This window comes from Fundulus heteroclitus, unplaced genomic scaffold (assembly GCF_011125445.2).
Source record: "Fundulus heteroclitus isolate FHET01 unplaced genomic scaffold, MU-UCD_Fhet_4.1 scaffold_46, whole genome shotgun sequence".
Taxonomy (NCBI): Eukaryota; Metazoa; Chordata; class Actinopteri; order Cyprinodontiformes; family Fundulidae; genus Fundulus; species Fundulus heteroclitus.
The window spans coordinates 1,026,206-1,046,021 of NW_023396879.1; the positions used below are offsets into that span (position 1 = coordinate 1,026,206).

The following is a 19,816-nucleotide window of genomic DNA, read 5'->3' on the forward strand; positions in this document are numbered from 1 at the left end:
AGCGAGGGAGTCCGGGGACAGGAGCTGCTTTGGCCGGCCCGGAGAGGTTATCCGGCCTCTGGTACCCCGAATGGATTTTCAAGGGACGTGGAGGAGCTCCTGGTCTCGGAGTGTCTCTGGGCGTCGGCGCGAAGATCCGAACCTTTCTTTCATGAGACGGTAAGGGGATTATTTTCCAGCTCTTTTAAAAACAAACGCAATTGGTCAAAAAATGCTTGCAAGCTTTTAAATTTTAAACCCCATTTTAAAGTATACCTCAAGAAATTTTGAAATTTAAAACTGTAAACCTAAAAGGTAGTAAGTAAAAGCCGGTAGAAATAATGAATTATATTTAATCCTTAAGGCAAATAAAACAGGGTTCGCAATACCGAACGGTGACTAAGGTTTAAACATTAAACTAAAATTCAAAATTTAATTAGAATACGTTTTCAGCTGAAATACGGACTTTCCCACAAGGGGGGAGGAGTGGCAGAGTGATTTTCACCTGGAGAACAGGTGACCGGCTGAGCAGTTTCCAGCTGGTCCATTTAAAGTCCTCTTGTCTTGGGTTTGTGCAAGAGGCTGTCCACTTCTGTTGTGGATGAAAGCCGCAGGGATGCTTAAGTCCTTGACTGTTGCGAAGACGTTTGCAGCTTTGATAAGTGGGGACCCCGACCATTATACCAAAAAGGCGACCATCGGATGTGAGGCCTTTCATTTAGTTGGTCGATCGTGCTAAGGACGTAAAAAATAATAATAAAAAACAAAAAAAGGATAAAATAAATAAAAACAAACAAAAAAAAAGTCTGGATGCAGAAGAGTCAGTGTAATGGGGGAAAGGCAGAGGTTTTTCAGGGTCAAGCCTAGCCCCAGGGTGAGACGTTCGATTTCATGCTGAAAAACGTAGGGGCCCAGACGCATGACATGCATAAATGATTTGAAATTATTTGATTAAACATGCAGATTTCTCACATAGGGGTTATTATTATTACTATTATTTTATTTTATTGCAGTACTGCTACTAAATAATAAAAATAAAATTAAGAGAAAAAAGAAAAGCGATAAAAACAAGGAAACGGAAACGAAACTAAAAAGGCGTTGCACCGGGGAAGCGTTTACGTGGGGACCGATTAGGCACTTCCGTTGTGGATAAAACTGGTCTAAACTGCTAATAGCGACGTATAACTTTCAAAAATGGGTAAGCGTCCAAGTGTCTGCGAGACACAGAGTTGTATCCTTGCGGGACTGAAGCGTAAAACCGCGTGTGGACGAAGCATCGGGGGGTCGTAACCAGCGCACGCTCTTCCCCTTTTAAACTAAGCGGGAACTTAACGCGTTGAAAACATCTTTCGGCGTTGACGTTTAAAAATTATGAAAAACATAGAACTATTTAAGATGGTGAAAAAGCAGGCCTGCACGTGTTTGTCTGTCTGAATGTCATTGTTTGTATGTAACCGTACGTATGTATGTATCTATGTAACTAAACGTTCGTCTGTGTGAATTAATTCGGGGTAAAAGTAATGTTCATGGTTTCAGAATGTTCATTTGTTTTGGGAGAACTGCAGCTCCGTAATTCAAATGACATTTTTAAGCATGGACTATGTTAACAAAAAGGTACAGTAAAAGAGAGATTTAAATAACAAAGTTTGTTTTTTAACATTAAATATCAGGACCAAATTAAATTGATACACGGAGAGATTAACATGGCTTGAACGGAAATATTTCAGCTTTGTTAGAAATTGGAAATAAGCGTTACATAAGCTTGTTAAGTTTACTGTTTTACAAATTTAGGCTGAGATCCTATCACTTGATTTTTAGCCCTAAAGTAATTTAAAATTACTGAGATCTCATTGCTTATAATAATAATGATTCATCACAAACCAGTCCAGTTGAAAGAAGTTTAGATATACAAGATTTTTGATTTAAATAGATGAGAAAAACTGTGCTTTGAACAAACTGTATGGAACTAAATATGGTTGCTTTTCTGAGGGTTTTCTATTCATTTATTTTATTTATTTTTTGCTTGGAATTTGAATGCAACTAATGAGAAATTTTGAGAAGCGTCAAAATATCAGAAGGCCACGTTACACGCGTCATCAGTTACGAAATCATCTGATGTTATTAGTTATGCTGAACTGAGGTGAACCTCAGAGGGACAGTATAACCTGAGAAGGACAATAGATATGATAAACAAATCTGACCATGATTTAAACATCTGAATGTTTATGGCAAGGCTGGGTCTGTGTGTTCTGGCCTGGGGCACGAAAACTATGTCAGAGGGAAAAAAAATAAAATAAAGCCAGCTTCGGAAGGATTAAATTTTAATTCTAATCTTGGTTTGTTTGGGGTAGGCTTCTCAATGTGCTGAATTATGGGGAAAACTCTTATCATTTATAGAGAAACACTAGAAGCTCAAAAACTAAAAGGGAACAATCATTGCTTTAAAGTTTCACCCTTGACCAATTAGGTTTGATAAGGTATATATGAATAAAAGTATCACTAACAGCAAATACACATGGTCAAAGGACCAGAAATATATCAAAAAAGTTTGTAATAAGTCAAAAACCTATGTCATATTGGAAAAGACATAATTGTGCTCCTTGGAAAACAATTTTGTTTTAGTTTTTTTGGTTCATTTCTTTCGTTTTTTTTCTTTCTTTTGGAGGGGTTTTGAACAAAGTTTCAAAGGAAAGGTGAAGAATAGAAACCTTCCCAGGATCAGAGAAAAAAGGGAAAAAGATCACGTTAAACGGACACTAAGGGGACCAGGGTTTTAACTGCATGCTATTAACACTCTTGTTTTTCTCTGAGTTATTGCTTTCAGATTAAAGGAGTTATAATCAGATTTGGACACTAAATTATACTTGGTTTTAACCAAGTTATGCCAGATCTTCCAGCAGGAAAGGTGGTGTGTTAAAAATGTTTGTTGCGTTCTGCTATTAACAGCTCTATCTTTCTGCTTCTTTTCTTTGCAAAGAAACCTGGTCAATATGATAGGATTGTGCTAACATAGAGATTTAGTCTCATTTTAGACATTCTCAGATGCGAGAGAATGCAGAAACAGTGCCGCAGTGCCATGGGGGCTGATCCTTGGGAGAAGGAGAAAAGGTGATGTCATTGACTTCAGCCTGATCCAGTTTTGAGTTTTATTTTGTCAGAGACAAAGTTTGATTTATTTTTTTCTATCCTTTTGTTTCTTTTATGTTTGTCATGTTAGAGGGAACACTGTAGTTAAAATGTTTGTGACTGTTTTGCTGTAATTTCTTTTCAACCTATGGAGCGTTTTCTTTGGCAAAAAATGCTGGCAGAATTCATTCTGTTTGCAGGCGTGAGGACTGGAGGATGGACTGTTGAAGGGAAGGAGAATGTTGTGCTGTATTTAGACATTGGACTGAAAATCAACATTGAAGGACTATGACTGAGGCATCGGACAACCTTCGACAACAAACACAGATGAGTTCTGCAGACACGACTTCATGCATTTCACTTCAGATTTTGTTGTACACAATTAAAACAAAACACACATTACGAAACACATTAAGATTATGTAAAGGTGAAAACTTTTAAAGAAGCACCTTGATGGAATCATGGAGCAACTTAATAAATTAAGTGGGTATTATATCAACAGTTAAATAAATAAATGAATGAATTAGTTTTCACTATATAGGTAGAGTAATCTGAACTTTTAAGTAGCATTTCATTTAATAAACATCTTAAGAGTAAGCTGATTTCTGCTACTCTGGCAGGCTTCAATAAAACGCAAAGAAAAGATTACTGGCTAAAATGGATAAGGTTGCAATAAAATTAGCACAATGACACATCCTATTAACTAACATGGGTAAATTTAGGATTAAAGCATCAGGGTACAATGGTTACAATATTTATGGAGATTTAATATCTTTCAACTAGAACACAAATAACTCAAAAGTCTTTTTAACCAGTTAACCTGTTAACCTGAGGGGTTTTAGATCGGGATAATTTAATGGTTATCGTCCTACATACAGAAAATAAGTAAGATTAATTTAATTAGATTAGATTATGGGGACATTTTGGATCTGGTCAGGATGGTTGGGGGGCTGTGATGATAAAAGGGTAACAGCTTGAAGGTGATATCAATGAATGAAGGTTTTCTCTGAGGAACATCAAAGCAGTAAAGACATCCCACAACATCCTGTTGTGTAAAGAACATCTTGAACGGGACGTAAGGTGAGATCCTTACAGTGAGAGACGTTCCACACAGGGGGGTGTGGAGACCCCTGGGGCATGGCACCCAGGACGAGCTGCTGTGGACTTGACACAGCTGGTGGAACCAGAGGGACGACAAGGTGGTCCCACATGTCATCTGACACCTTACACTGACTGTAAAGGGTTCTGGGTTTTCAGGGTTGCTGAAAACAGAAAGCTTCAGAGAACCTTAACCCTTCCTGACCAGGCACTCAGAATACATAGATCATAGATCAGATTGCAGAGGCCTAGACAAATAGGAACGCAGAGACGCGTTCATCCAACAACTTCTTAATCAAAGTCCTTAATCCTCAGTTTAAGATAAATAAATAAATAAATAATCACATGTATGGTTTACTTTATTTTAGGATTAATTTGGGAACTAATTCTGATTTGCTTAAGTAGCTTTGGTTGTTCAACAATGTTAGAACATTTTCAAAAAACTCCTGTTCTCTCCTGCTCTCTGCTTTGTTTTGTGTTATAGAACCTTGGCATTCTTGAACAGTAACAGCATGGTATAAATATTTTGTCTTTTCTGTGCAGAACAGCACCTCATTTAAAAAAAAAAAAAAAAAGAGAGAGAAAGAGGGAAAAGGCTTTCACATGGAAAGCTCAGTTGGGTTTTCAAAATAAATGGTAAATGTCATGAAACGAATATATTGATGAAATTATGTTGCAGAGAACTTCAACTGTCAGACAACAACAGTTAGAGACACACATTGAAAGCATTCTGTTAAGAATTATTATGAATTTACTGCAGATACATTTGAACTTAAAGATTACTCTTTTAACTAATAATTGAATTGCAGAATTCTGAGAGCTAAATAATTGTGCACAGAAATATCTTGAATGTGAAAGTGCTTGAAGAATGTTTTAATAAATGACACATGAAAGGGGTTTTGATAAGAACACTAATTACACCTTGTTTCTGTTCTCTAGTGGGAACAAGGACTCGTGTCTGCAGACCATCTTCACAAAGTGTTTTATTAGAGAGAAATGCAAAATAAAATGCTCAGTGCCCATCCAGAACTGAATGCTTATTACCATCCAGCTCAATCGTCCAGCCTGCGAGGAGGAACCAAGAAGAGGACTGGGGATGAAGAAGCCAGAGAACTCTGATTCCTTATTCTTCAACGGGAGGAGTTGCCTGAAGAGACCCTAAGCGCGATTAGATTAATTTCTGCCTTGTGCCTGAATGGCCTGAAGGCTTTCTTAACTTTGCGTTCTTGACGTTTAGGACTCTTCTCATATTCTGTTGCTGTTTGTTTAACTGCTCTGTTCCACTGACTCACATGTTTGATTTTTTTTGTGTTATGAGATCTACACTTTAATGTTACATCATGTTGATCAATATGGTTTTATGGTAAAAAATGGAAACTGTTTGCTTCAGACACACAAGGATCTATGGTTTATGCACCTTTTTGATTTGATATAGGAAGAACCAGGATCGGATTGGCTCTAAAGATCCTTTAACATTAGCTGGTAATGTTAACACTTAGATTCAATACAGGGGTTTCAGGCTCAGATTGGCCGAGAGCAGATCTCCCTGGGAGGGGGGCTTTCCAGTTTTTACTGCCCCCTAGGGGTAGCGTTTTCTGGAGGTTCCCCTCCCCGCACTGAACCTCTCCTGCCTTTGCTCCTGGTGTTGTAAGTTTGGAGTGGTGGATTATTGTCCATCGTAGGGGTGAGTGGAGAAAGGAGTAGGAGGGTATTCAGGGTGGGTCAGAGTAGACGGATTCGACCTTGGTTACTGAACAGGTTTAGCTTACCATAGTCTAATGTAATTTTAAAATAATGTGCGCATAGGTACCTAAAACAGGCCTTACCTAATTAGATGAATCCTAAATTGTGGACAAAAGCTAAATCTTTGATCTTGTGTGTTAAACCTCTTTGAAGCATTCATGTTGATCTGTACTAAAAGTTCCAGCACTGCCCGGTTCCAACACGGGAACCCTTTGGGTCCCACTTTACGAGTTTACAGAAATGGTTCCTCTGTGCTTTGTTCACATTTTCATATGATGGGTCATCTTGTTTTGTCTTGATGCTGACGACGCCATCATCAAAAAAAAAAAAGAGAGGAATGTTATAAGAATTATTATTCTGAAGTCACTATGGCCTCACACCACTCGGACAGAGGAGGCCTGGAGACCTGATGTCTGTGTATAAGATCCACTGTTTTCTGATTGCAAGGCCAAATGCTGCAGCTGCTGAGGGATGCTGATTGTTTACGATAGACTGTCTTTGTTTTGTCTCATGGGAAGGCCACGGTGCAGTATTAGGGGAAGCCCGAAAAGTGACACAGACAGAGACAGGGCAGACAGAGACTGCAGCGGAACCGTGGGGTGCGATTACTTTCCAACTATGTGAATCTCTGCTCTGTTTCTCAATAAAAGTGCTGGAACGTTATACCACCGTCTTGTCATTTAGTAAAGATGGGAACTCAGTTACTATTGTTTAGAATTCCACCCAAAACTCCCACAACACGGATCCAGGATTTTTCAAAGGGGGGTGCGCACCCAAGGGTCATGTCAAGACAATGTGAGGCTAAACGACCAAAGAATGCCATCTTTCCTCTTTCACACTATCCCAATTATTCATCTAAGGGTTTTTGAATTGATAATCATTTTAATGGATGAACATAACTGGAATTAGCATGACTACATTATTGTAATTGAAAAAGGATTTTTAAGCCAAAATTTCTTGGTTTTTACAGCATGCACAAGGTTAAAAGTAGTTTGAAGAAAAAAATTATCCTTATCAATAATTAATCAAACAAAGATTTTCTTTATTTCCAGAAATTATATTTATTTAGTAAAATGAAATAAAAAGACCAAAGGACTTAAGAATAGTTTGGTATGGTTCAAGTGATAAAGGAGTTTTGAATATATATTAACGAGATAAACTATGTTGAGAGAAAACAAAACTTTAAAGTAAGTTAAACCAATTAACGTGTATGGTGAAGTTAAGCCATAAGCCTATAATAGAACAGTTAGACTTGACAAAGAATATTGTTCTCTTCTAAAACACCTTCAACTTTATGATGACGATGATAATGGGTTTACAAATGTCAACCTTCTGGGATGCTTCTGAGCAAATATGTCTATGATTTTGTTGATGTCTAAATGAATGTCCTTGTGGACATACATAAGTAGCAAAGCCACAAACCTTTCTTGTCCCACAGTCGACCTTAGCAACGTTTTTACTGGTTTAAGGCCTGAGTTAGCACATTCCACAGAAGCACTCGTAACAGGTATAACTGACAGAAGGCGAAGAATCATAGAAATGTTTGGGTAGCACTTCATATTTGTTATCCTTAGAATTTCAGGGAGAGAGCTGGGTTTTTCCATTGATGATGAAATCAATTTGTGTGCCACAACTTCATTTCCTGCTTGAATGTTGATCCTGATGGTAGATCATTATGATGTAAAGATCTCTTTCTCACTCTCATCGTTCATCATATGCAAGTTGCTTGGAAATAGTTTTAATCGCGTCACGTTGTAATAAGGCGAGATCTGAGCTGTGGGCAATTCAAATTCCTGCTTGGACAGACCTGGCTGCAGAAACAAATTACAAGGGGGGCATTACATTTTTCAGGGGGGCACACTTTAAAAAAAAAAGCATTTTACATGCTTCAGGCTGAACAGTGGCTCTGTGACAACTTCTACAGTGCTAAGAAACAAACTCTCAATAGAATTCCAAAATCTAAAAAAAAAAATGTAACAGAAAGAAATAGTGTATTCAGTGTTACCAAATTAGGCAGGTTTCCACCCAATTAGGCTTCTTTTGAACACAATGAGCTGGAACTAAAATAGCTTATGGGCAGGTTGTAAAAATTTGGGAAGCTTTTCACATTTGTTGGGCTTTTAGAAAGAATTACTAAGAAAATGTATATCAAAATAGTTGTCTATGTCTGGAAGAAAACTAAAACCCTTTTAATAAAATGCCATCTCATTGAACTAATTTTCCTGGTCAATTTATTTTTTAAATGAGTCGAATCTGACATCATGAATGAATAATAGTTATAATGAATAATATTGATTGTTATAATAAAACAAGAAAAGAATAATGGTTAATCAAGTGTCACTATGAAATTGTATTGGTCAACGTAAACGCCCCAAGAGGGTTTGAGTTCTACTGATCAACTTAAAATTATTTCATGCCTGTGTGAAAGAGAAATGTTTGATTGAGCTATATTCTGTAAGATAAATTACGTTTATATTAAGGTAGATTTATTACTCATGTTGGGAAGCTATTGATAAAAGCTTTTTTCCCCCCGGGTTGATATATCATGATTGCTAAAGTGATCTTGTGTGTTATTTGGTTGACTGATTGTACATTTTGTGCACATGTTCTGATGTGTTTAATACTTCTGCACTTTTAACATGAGAGAGTTTGAGATTTGGGCTTGTTTTTTTCTTTTTAGCTGGGCAGGTTCTATGCTGGGTTTGGGATGGAAACTAACAGTGCGATACGGCAACCTGTTGAGCTGTGTCTTGACACAAAAGTTAAGCATTAGCATACATAAACATGAGCAATGGTGTCAGGCTGAACACTGACTGAAATAAAAATTAACACTAGAAGTGTCATGGTTTTTTTAATGTGTTTGGCCCACATGCAGAGATCACTTGGAGACAGAAGCAGGTTTAGAAGTTTATTGTTAAACGTGCAAGACAAGGAGCATCAACGTGGATTGTTTGAGGGGACGGTATGGAGGAAGCGAGTGAAATCGCGTAGCGCAGGAACCGAGCCGGGGGGAGTGGCGTGGAAAGACGGGCACAGGGGCAGCCTCCCGCAGATGACTGAGAGGCAGGTGGGCGGTCCGGCGGAGCGGAGAGGGATCCGAGCAGCAGCGGCGTGAAGGTGATCCGTTGACAGCCAAGAGAACCAGATGGAGGAGCGGGTTCCAGAAGATCAATTGTCGGGAAACCTGACTGACGACGTCAGGGCTTGGAGAGCCACTTGGGACGGGACCCAAGGCGGAGGCAGACCTGGAGCACAGGAGACTTAGGTTAGACAGGGAGAAACGAGAGAGATGTCTGACGACAAAGGGCCACTGAGTTTTACCACTTTAGGTTAACAATCTGGCATCTCTCGGCTGTCTGAGCGCAGTTCTTATAGCGCCGCCGCACGCCGCTGAACGAGCCGCAGGTGTGTGTCTCTGCCCACCAGTCAGCTCGAATCACCTGCAGGGAGGGGAGAGGGAAAAAGACTGCGCTGGCCGGGGAAAACACAGTGCAGTCTGCTGAGCCCTGACAAGAAGAGGTTCTGTAATTACAGCAGCTGGGGCTGTAGAGTTCCCTTCTACCTGAAGTAACCCAAGTTTCTTCAATTTGGCTGTGTTTTACTGCTTGGTTCAGCTCCTTGTGCTCCTAGTTGTCTAGCTAACCCTCCTAGCGTCAATGTTTACTCGAGTGTTGACTTCAATGCTGACGTTTCAAACAGAAATTAATAGCGCTGCTTCCAGCTCGCTCTCGCCTGCTTCTTTGTCTCTTCTTGTATTGTTTGGTAATCAGATTGAATATCCATCCTGCACTACCGATGGTGACCACAGCTGCGCTAGCTTCTCTCTGAAGGCTATTTTGTATGACCAAGCGACCCGCCCCTCTCCAGCTGTAATTGGCTAGCATGTTGTCTTCAGTCGTTGATTTGATTGGTTGAATTGTTTGATTGACACATCAAAAGGTAGTACTAATAGAACAATGGCCATTCCGAGGTTAAAAAAAATAAAATAAAAAAATACAGCTTCCGCCCAATGCCCGCCCGCTCTGAAAAAATAATTTTGGTCTCCAAAAGGGGGTGCGCGCGCCCCCGTCTGTATCCGCCACTGCACACAACTAGATTAAGGTTGCAAAGTTCATGCCTCACATTCCCTCTCCTGCCAAATGGTTCACTACACTTTAAATACACAACTTTAAATATCTTGCAGGAGGATGTGAGTCTAGATAAACATGCCCTACCCTATTGAATATCTGGGCTGGTATCAACCCCAGCGCTACAAGACAGACCTCAACGCCTACACACAGCATATGCTGTGTACTAGCTCTGCCTCCACTCCAACGCTGCTCTATGGTCGGAACTTGTGGACAATCACCACAGGAACAAAATCCAGGTAATATCTGTCCTGCCTTTGGGAAAAGATGAGGAGTTCAAATTGAAGTGTAGTTAGGCGACTAGCATGCAAATGCAAGAGGATGCCTATTGCTATGCACCTAATAAGGGTTTTCACAGTTAATACAGCCCAAACCGTAGGGTCTACCCCCAAAAAGTATATATCAAAACGTGTGTCTCGATGCCGTGAAGTGTGCTATTTTTACTTCCCGCCATTTCGAGTTACCATGGCGTAAATAGCGAAAACCCATGCAAAAAACTCCCATACAATATTTCCAGCAAAAACCCATAGCTTGTCCTGTTCCCCTATCTATTACGAAATAAACGCAGAAAAAAATTACGTCTCTAGCATTTACGGTTCCGGAGAAACAAAGTGCTGCTCGCCACCATCTGTCACCTAATGCTCTTCAATGGCCATGTATACAGTTATGATCCGCCAAATGCAAGTATATGTATGGCTGGGATTTGGTCCACTGGCTAAGTTGTGGGACTGGCACTCCAGAGGTTGCAGGATCAAAACCTGGTGTGGCAGGTTAAGTATATTACATTTTCACCCCCATAGTAAAGATGTCAAAAAGTGCCTCTTCATCCAGTCAGGTGCTCTTTTTGTATAAGCTGCCATTTTCAGTTACCATGGCGACATAATAAACAAGAACCATGCAAAATCATATCTCCCTTTTTGAGGCACTTCCCAGTACAGGATTTGGACCAAACTAACAGAGTACCATCACCCGGTGATACTGAACACAACTATGTTAGTGGCTAACAGTTAGCATGTTGCTAACCGGAAGTAGCTCTAGAAAGGTCCTACCAACTTCTGCTTGACAGAGTCCGTACTTCCTTTAGAGAGAAAGCTACACAACAAATATGAGGCATGTCGGATAAAGCATGTCTATATTATGAGGTGTCAAACCTTTTTGCCTCTGCTATACGCTGCAGAAATGCTTCAAAGACACTAACATCACACATTATACTCAGTCCCCCACATGATAAAGATAATGATGAGTAACACAGGGCTGCAGCTGTCAGTGAGTCTCCATGACAACGCTGCAACCAAGAGGCTCCTAGGAGGTCAGGGACATGCTCCATTGACTTAACATGGCAACATTCGACGGCCGCTGCGGGGGCTGTGAAGACCGTAGGAACCTGAAATTTGCAGTGTTACTTCCTGTTAGTATTTTTGACGGTATGGTACGCACCACGAGGTGGGCGCCTTGCTAAATTTCTTCAGAAATGTTCTAGTTCTCTATACTACACTACTGAAATTTAAGTAATTTCCCTCTGGGATTATTAAAGTATGTCTGATTCTGATTCTGATGAAAAAGATGGACAATCTTTATACTAGACAATGTGATATTACAAAGACTTGACTTGGCAGATTGAATTCTGCCTTCAGAGAAGAGAACTGGAGAATGGGGGTTCATGGATATTGCTCTTCCTGGAAGGATGGTGTGCAGCTGACCAGAATGCAGACATGGGGGGGCCATGAAAAGATCACTGAAAATGGACAGAAAAAAACCCAAGGCTAACATGGAGGCAATGGAGAACCTCCAACGGACCTGGGAAATTGACTTGTCAGCCACAAAAACAAAGATGAGTTCGGCAGACGCACCTTCAATCATTCACTTCACATTTTTTTGTACACAATTAAAAACAAAATACAGAATCGACAAAACACATTGATGAACGTGTGAAGGTAAAACCTTTAAAAGATGCAACGTTAAGATATAATAAGCTTTACCAAAGAAGACACGTGCATGAAAAATGGGGAAAACCGCTCAGAAAATTATTTTGCACCACAATAATAATTTACGTGGTGGAAGTATAGAGCAACTTTATAAATAATATGAGGATAACCAAGTTTGATAATGCATAAAGATTGGTAACTGTAGCATTGATATAGATTTGACTATATCAAAATAGTTTGAACGCCGACTGATTCATCCTGACAGCTTGAAATGGAGCAAACAACATGCCCACAAGGGGGAAGTATTGACAAATAACTATAGACTTTAAATTTGTACCCTTTTCTTTATTTCTTTCACCAATTACAAGGTTGGTTTAATTAGATTAATTTACAGGACTCTTGATAAAGAAAACCTGGTTAGAATGCACTCATAAAAACACAACTAGAAGGAAATAAATAGCTGCATAACCATCTAAACTTTAAAAGGAAGTGTGTAAGACCAAATAAATGGAATTAAGAAGCTATGAGAAGTAGAAAATATAAATGAATAAACAATAAATAAGGAAAAGGAAAAAAATGGTGACTGAAGTGGTTGAAGTGGTAAATTGAGGGTTAAAGCGAAATAGAAAAATTCCAATAGCAATACTGGGGGAGGTAGAATTACACGTAGTCACCTGCAAGGTTTCATGGGATAATATCTCATTTTATTTAAAATTGTTTATCTAATTAAATATACCTCCACCCAGACACGAAAAACCAAATAGTTCTCCTTTTAACCAAAAGTTAAAACATCCTTATGAAACAATAAATATATTATTGAGTTTCACCAACTCTTTTTCAAGGGGTCTTTTAGGCCAGGATTATTTAAAGATTTTCCTCTTACCTACATCAATGAAAAGAAATATGGCAGAGAATATATTCATCTAATGCTGTATGAAGTAGTTAAATGAACAGGTGGAGATGTTTTTAAAGAGTAATGGGTTACTGTTCACAGGATGAGATGAAAGTTTAAGGGTTTGTTTTAAACCCATTCAAAGAGAGGGTTATAGAATATCCAAGGTTGAGTAGATAAACTGATTATTAAAATATGTAATTAAAGGGGTTAGAATCACAGTACACTTTAGGCATAAGAAGTGTCATCTGCTTTCAATTAGAAGTCCTATTGAACGGACATTTGAATTGTTTTTTTTATGATGTGCCTTTGGGGTACATCAATAGGGGGACTGTTACGGATTACGAGATAACAGAGGCTGTGGCTGCAAAAGGCAGTTACCAGGGAAACGAACAAATCACCCACAAAACCCCAGCTCTGGCATGCAAACGGACAGTTATCTCAGGCAGAATGGACACATGGAGCCAGCCTCGCAATGCCACGTATTCCAAAGACATGAGAGGACTCGACTAATCCTGGAGCAGGTCTTTCCTCAGCTATATAAGCCATATAACCGAGAGTGGGGGCTTCTCACAAGCTGGTGAGGAAGGCCACTTCTGTCCTGGGCTGCACTCTGGACTCGGCGGAGGAAGTGGCTGAGAGGAGGGTGTTGTCCAAGTTCACATCCATCATGGACAACACCTTCCACCCCCTTCACCAGACTGTAGAAAAGCTGAGCAGCTCCTTTAGTGACAGACTGATACACCCTGTTTGTAAAAAGGAGCGCTACCGCAGGTCATTCATCCCTGCTGCTATACAATGCTGCACTCTAACAACTAATGTGCAACTACTATTTATTACCATGTGCAATAAACTGTGCAATAATCCTATAAATAAGTATGTTAAATAGGAGACTTCAGCTGTTATAATTATCTCACTACCTCACTGTTGTTCTTTACCTGGTACCCTTTTAATGTACAACGTCAAATCCGTATATAAGTCACCTTGAATCTATCCGTCTTCCCTCACAAGGCTGAATAGACGGCCTGGTGACAGTTTGTCCTCAAATGTTCATCATGTAACAATCCATTAAATGTTAAATATGTTAAAGTCCATCATATGTTACAATCACTTTACTGATATTTATTTATTTATTTGCACATTATCATCTCAGGAATATAAAATTGCACTGTAAATGAAGCCTCAAATCGTTGCACAAAAGTACCTTATCACCTCATTACTGTGATTCCTGAAGGACTGACTAATATATGTAACAAGGTTAATAACATCACTTGCAAAGGGACTGATATCAAAGCCCCCGGCTATGGAAAGTTTATTTACTTTATCATTATGTTTTGCACGCTCTGTTAAAAAAAAAATTACAAACTGTTTATTGCACATTGTTTGTTGTATGTACTCTATGCTGGAGTGGGACCTGAAAAGAATTTTACCACGGTAAAACGCGGGGACAAAGAATCTATGAATCTAAGGAACTGATATCAGAGCTTTCAGGCTCCGACATGAATTTTTTTTTTAAATCTTTTGCATGCTCTAATGTGGAAAAAAAAACAGTACAGATCATTTGCCATTACCAGTACTACCTATTTATTTCCTGTTGCTTGTCGTGTGTAACTTATGCCAGAGTATGTCCTGAAAGGAATTTCACCACGGTAACAAATAAAGCTTCTTGAAATGTCATCTTGTGTGTTCAAAGTTCTGTAAAACCAAAAGTATTTGTGAAAAAAGGAGATATGTAAAGTGGTTTGAATAACCTCTTTTTAGATTTGTTTTCACTTAGAAATTATTAAACATGAATTGAACGATATTTTCAGAAGGATTGTATACGTAAAATATGAGGTTATGTCTCCTTTAAATTAAATTGCTGAAAACATCCGGCAAAGATTTTCATATCTTATATCTGGTACTTGCAGATATTCCCCACAAACTTAGTAAATGCATTATAGTAACTTATCAGCCGCAACAGAAAGACCCAGTCTGTAGAAAATCAAAACGGTCTGGCCTACTAAAGGTGCAACAGTGGGGTATCCCACTTGTTAGAGATTATGAGATTACTAATAATAATAATTGAACTTTATTGATCTCACGCTGGAGAAATTCACTTCTGCATCTTGACCCATCCCCTTGGGGAGCAGTGGGCTGCCACTGTGCGGCGCCTGGGGAGCAATCAGGGGTTAAGGGTCTTGCTCAGGGACCCAGAGTGGCAGTCTGCGGGATTTGAACTCAGAACCTCTGGGACCAAAGCTCTGTGCTCTAACCACTAGGCCACCACTCCCCTTTTTTTTTTTTTTTTTTTTTTTTTTTTTTAAGAGACTGGACTGCAAAATTGGTTACCATGGAAATTACAAATAACTGGACTCTGGAGGCACAGAGTCTGACATACTTAAATTGGACAGAATAACTGATAAGGGGAAAATGTGTCAGCAAGGACATGTCTGCATTATAGCATGATCTTCTCCACTAATGTGATGAACCGAACACTGATATCATACTGGGAACGCCCTGATTGGGTGGACACAATCTGTCCCATTTAATGTCTGTGTGAGAGAACAAACGGGGTTCTCAGATCAGGGCAGTCAAACTTTTTTACAGTAGCAGGCCACACACTATCAGGTAGGAGGGTGCACTGATTCCGGTGCCCGAGCCCCGGAGGGGAGAATTTTGAAAAATAGAGTATCCCTGATGTATTTTGGAAGCTTTTAAGACAGGTGATTATTTAAACAATAGAGTCAGAGTGCATGTTTCAAATTGAATAAAAAGGCAAAAAAAGAAGTGAATGATCAATTCTTCAAAAACAACCTTTTTTTATTATTATTCTTAAAACATTTTTTTTCACATGATGTTATCATCATGTTTTAACAAGGTAATCTCCATTTGCATAAAATTAGTTTAATTTGAATTACTAGCACCACATAAAACAGATCAGATTAGGTGAGGTCTATTCATATTATTATTATTATTCACAGTTCTGTTCTAAAAACAATCGTAACATTTCTTCACAAACAAAGTCAAATTTTTATGATAAAAATACAGGGTTGGAATTTGAAAATAAATTTACATGTTGAATTTAATTCAGTCATATCGCTCTTTCGAAATCTCTTATCTCAGTTTAATTTCACTTGCACTCATCACACACACGATATATCATCGGCGAGGATTCTAGAGACGAACACAAATTGCATCCCCTGAAAAACTTTTATAATTTGCTGCTGTAATATTATATTATATGTAATATTATAGATTTTGCTCTCACGATTTATTGTTGTGTGTGAATGACAAGAGACCTCAACAAATAAATCAGCCATACCTCGGATAAAAACTGGATTGTTTATAACACCCGTAATTTTTTAAACGAATCTGCCAAATAAGTTTTTTTCCCACAAGAGGTTTAATAAAACGTTTTGATATCATTAATTGAAGAAAAAGTAACTGGTTTGGTCACATTTTAATCCGTTTAAGAGCGAGGCGCGCTCCCGCAACAGGGGATGCATATCTCGGCAGGGTGCACTTTTCGGCATAACACCGGTCTGTGTTTTGATCGGAAAAGTAGCAAAGGTGATTTTTGGGATGTATAATCAGGGAAATGTAGGCGGTGGCAAGAGCTGCTATAGACGGTGATTTGCCTCCGTTGACCGGCTACTTTTGACTGCCCTGTCAGATACTGGTTGTGTTGTTTTGAGAACCCAGTACTGAATCTGTAAACATCCCTCTGCCTGTGGGACCAGCCTATCGGCGGAGGTCTGGCGCTCCCGACAAGTCTGAATACAGAATCAAAATTGGCTCACAGCTCTGCTGAACTGACTGTGCAGGTGAGGTTTGGAGGTGCACTTTTTTATGACAAAAACATTTTAAAGCTACTTTTTGTGATAAAGGGTATAAAAAAAATTTGTCAAATTTGTAAGCTCGTCATCACCTTACTGCTCCTTACTCCTCCCAGCGGTTATTTGTTTAGCCCTTGTTTGTAAAAAACGTGAATTGCAGATTTTTTATTTCGTTTCTGAACGTGCAGTCGCTTATTTGGGCTCTAAAAAGTAACTATATACACACACACACACAGGTAAAGAGACCCAGTCTCTGCACCACAGACAGTGAGCGGGCAGCTGGTCTCCCTCGTCGTAGACACATACTAGAGGGAGGGAAGAAGGTTTGCTATCCAGCACAAAGCCTGCAACCTTCGCATCCTTTTTAAATTCCTGCTCTTTCATGAATTATCTCCACCTAGTAATAACAGCTGCGCAGATATCGTTTTCTCCCAGTTATTACTTCTTTTTCTTTTCTTTGTTACTTTCTCACTGGGCAAAGAGTTTGGATGGTCCTGCATTGCAGCAGAAAGTGACAAATAGAATGATCTACGGTGGTCTTTGTTGGTTTTCTACTCCTCATCCATGACAGCATGTCTTCATATATGAGACAGATAGAAAAAATGCGAACGGCTGACAAGTTTGGCCCTTTTCCGTTGCTGAAATCAGAACTGAAAAAAGAACGCTGCACATTTTACCCTCCAAGTCACCAAACATTAACTGGGGAAGCAGTTTGGTGACTCGACTAAACATCAAGTATCCTCCAGTTGAAATGCTCATGGATGTGCCTCCAGTCTGTTCAGAAACATCTTTGGTAACACAGCAATGAATAATTGCACACTCCAAAGGTGACTCAAAATTAAATACTTTGAGTTCAAAGATTTGCTTATTTTTTAGGATAAGATAATTAACTGATTAGCTGCGGTTTAAACTAATTTAAAGGCAATTTGGGGTTTGTAATGTAAAAACTAATTAGGTTTTGCAATTAGAGCTCCGTTGCTAAGTGTTTGCCTGCGTTTTATATATATATATATATATATATATATATATATATATATATATATATATATATTTGTCATCTGTCTTCAGTCTATAATCTTAGATTTTATAATAAACCATATTGAATAAAATAATAAAAATTTTTTTTTTCCTGAACTCGCCTTCTGGATGCAGACCTTGAAGGCTGGTAATCTCAAACTCTCCTAGATGTTATGTAAATAAGACTCTCTGCCCCCACTGCCCGCTCTTTCCATGACATCTGTGACCTGGAGCGTTATATATATATATATATATATATATATATATATATATATATATATATATATATAGTTTAAACCGCGGCTCTTCGGCTCACTTCAGTGGTTTATTCGTCCCTATTTCCCTTCCCAATATGGCGGACGCATTCACGTATCGCTGCAGCCCAGACAGTTAGTGCAACAGCTACAGGGAAGTTCTAGCTTCTTACCGGTCATATTAGCTTTTGTTCCTCGGGGAAAAGCCTCCAAACAGCCCAGAGTCCAATAAGTGTCCAGTGTTCTCAATGAGAAGTCACTTTTTCCCTTTTCCTCTAACAGGAAACTTCTCTGGCCGTTAGCTTCTCAGTTAGCTCTGATGCTAACTGCTCCCTCGCAGGCTGTCGCTTCTTCTAAAACGGAGACAAATAGCGGTTAAGACGAGCTGCACATGCTGTCAGAGTCTAGGAGGCTTTAGCTTTGTCTGTTACCAACTGATGTATCCAACGAGCCGATTCTTCGAAGCGTGTGTTGAGTAATCCATTCACTTTTTGTGAAGCGCATATCGAGGCTCGTGTCGATGACGTAGTTGATGACGTTTGAAGCCCTGAAAGCAAACCGTACCACGGAGGTCGTTAGACGTGAGTCGCTGGGTTGCTCAAAGAGGCAACTAAACCCTGACGAGTCCCCGACTCGGCATCTCCAGCTCTGAAATCAGCAGGAAAGAGAGTGTTGGGACAGACCGTCGCTTTTCTGCTCCATTCACATAATCTGTGCCCCGTCAAAGACGTTTTATAAACTAGTTGTGAAAATCATACTAAGCAGTTTCTGGTCGTTAAATTATAGAATTTCATAGGTGGGCCGCAGTTAGTTTATCCCACTATTATTTTCAGTTTTATTTTGTAAAATATATTTTATTTGAAGTTGAAGAGGCCCTGATTAAATAAAGGTCGTCATTATAAGAAGTTAAGATAAATTGTCTTATTGTCCCACAATGGGGAAATTCAGGATTATTAATCTATCATAAGCATAATTACAAAGTATGGTAAGCAAATTCACACCACAACCCTCAAACAACTTTCAGTCTCCCCTTTCAGTTCAGCTTTTATATCATAGAGACAGATAAAGATCATCCTTAGATCAAGGCCAAAATGTGTTTGGCATCATACACACCTTTCATTTATTCAAATTTAAGTTTCAAAATTAGCCATTAGTCATTGGTTAGTCCAGCCATTGATGGTGTGTTTATCAGCCAGTTCAGAGCACAGCTCCAGGTCACAGATGTCGTGGAAAGAGCGGGCAGTGGGGACAGAGAGTCTTATTTACATAACATCTAGGAGAGTTTGAGATTACCAGCCTCCAAGGTCTGCATCCAGAAGGCGAGTTCAGGGAAAAAAAAGAAAATTTCTTTATTTTATTCATTATGGTTTATTATAAAATCTAAGATTATAGACTGAAGACAGGTGACAAATATTGCATTCATGGTAGTTTTTACTGTTCCTCTTCATCATACATCATAAATTTGCCATTAGATCACATGGAGGACATTTAATTTCATAAGAAAATGTATTTCTGTCATGGTTTGTAGGTGTCTGGCCCACATGCAGAACACAGTTGGGAGGCAGAAAGCAGTTTAAGGTGTTTATTCAATACAGCCAGAGACAGACGTGGAAGAGTCACAACGGGCAAGCGTCTGACTGAGACGAGAGACTGGGGCCGATTGTTCTGCGGACGGAAGGGACAGAGTTAGGTTGTGCCGTAGGAAATGCTCCGTAAGGGGACTGTGGTGAGCTTACCGCTGAGTTCGGGAAACCTAGCCGGGGGAAGTGGAGCAGGAAGACAGACTCAGTGAGTTTACCCTCTGTGATGGTAACAGGTGACTGAGTGGCAGGTGAGC

At 39.3% G+C, this 19,816-nt stretch overlaps 1 protein-coding gene across 2 annotated transcripts in view; it reads right to left on the reverse strand.

The window, feature by feature from the left end:
- The window catches only part of LOC118560610 (gastrula zinc finger protein XlCGF57.1-like), a 21,086-nt gene extending 2,513 nt beyond the window's left edge, over positions 1 to 18,573 (reverse strand). Inside the window, exons 1-2 of one of the 2 annotated variants that reach the window (XM_036131892.1) lie at positions 18,411 to 18,573; positions 18,153 to 18,329 (exon numbers count right to left, since the gene is read on the reverse strand). The gene's annotated coding sequence lies outside the window, so the exon portion shown is untranslated. Of the gene's footprint in view, positions 1 to 18,152; positions 18,333 to 18,410 lie in introns of both variants that reach the window. The other variant, XM_036131891.1, reaches the window with a different exon arrangement.
- Between the last annotated feature and the right edge of the window lie 1,243 nt (positions 18,574 to 19,816).